Consider the following 1119-nt stretch of genomic DNA (forward strand, 5'->3'; position numbering starts at 1 on the left):
ATACAACTTCAGTGGTGATCACCTCTCTCTTTTATCTCTTTAAGTGAAGAGTGATCTTCTTTGAATCTGATTCACTGCTTTCATTTCTTTTTCTCACATCTCATCTGTTCACATACATGACATTCACCTGAGTGTGAAGTTTTCCCTCAACAAGTGAAGCAGCATCAATCAGATGCTCTTTCACTCACTGCTCTTTATATGCTATCTTTTGAGACATTCTAGAACCACACTGATATAATAACTATGAATCACTTCATAGATGGAATTATCACACTCTGAAGAAGCCTGTGCTTCTCACTAGTTTTTAGACATGCTATCAGATGTGATTCAAAGGTTGCTTAAGCCAGTGTATGATTACAGGTGTACGCCGGCTTCTTATATATTGAATCTCATACACTAAATTAATTAGTGGCCGCTATGGCCCCCCCTTTACATTCGTACGCTAGTAGTTCGGAAGCGGCCGCGTTATTATCCGACGGTCGTACATTCTTCCGAACCACACAGATGTATTACAAGATACAGATATTTCTAAAATTTGTGAATTTCTACAGATAATTCATCTATATATATTCACAGATTACTGTCTCTCTCACAGATCTGTTAAAGAGAAGTGTGAAAGATAGAAAAATAGAATCATTTACTCTCACTTAAGACACTGTACAGATGTTTGTAAAATTGAAACAAGCTTTCACAGATACTATAATACTGAATCACTTTAACTTTAACTTACTCAGTCAGTGTGAGACTGATATATCTAGAAATAAGATCTGTGAAATCTTTTCACAGTTAACACTGAAGATCTTTTAATATTGAAAGAATCAGAGAATAATTATCTCTGAAGAAACAGATAATGAATTATCTGTGAAACAAGACTTTTTCACAGTCTATAAGATATTATAAATGAAGATTAGTAATCTTCTTCTTTGAGAAGTTATTACTTATACAGAGAAGATATAATACTCATGATCAGAAGATGTTAACAATTATTAAATTCTTTAAGATCTGATAATATTATCTTCAGAGTAGTAAGTACTCAGTGTAAGTTCTCACTGATTATACAAATCTGCATTACTTCTTGATAATAAAGAGCTTAACAGAACATCAAGTCAGATAAGTAGA

Source organism: Blastomyces gilchristii (genome assembly GCF_000003855.2).
Source record: "Blastomyces gilchristii SLH14081 genomic scaffold supercont1.20, whole genome shotgun sequence".
NCBI lineage: Eukaryota > Fungi > Ascomycota > Eurotiomycetes > Onygenales > Ajellomycetaceae > Blastomyces > Blastomyces gilchristii.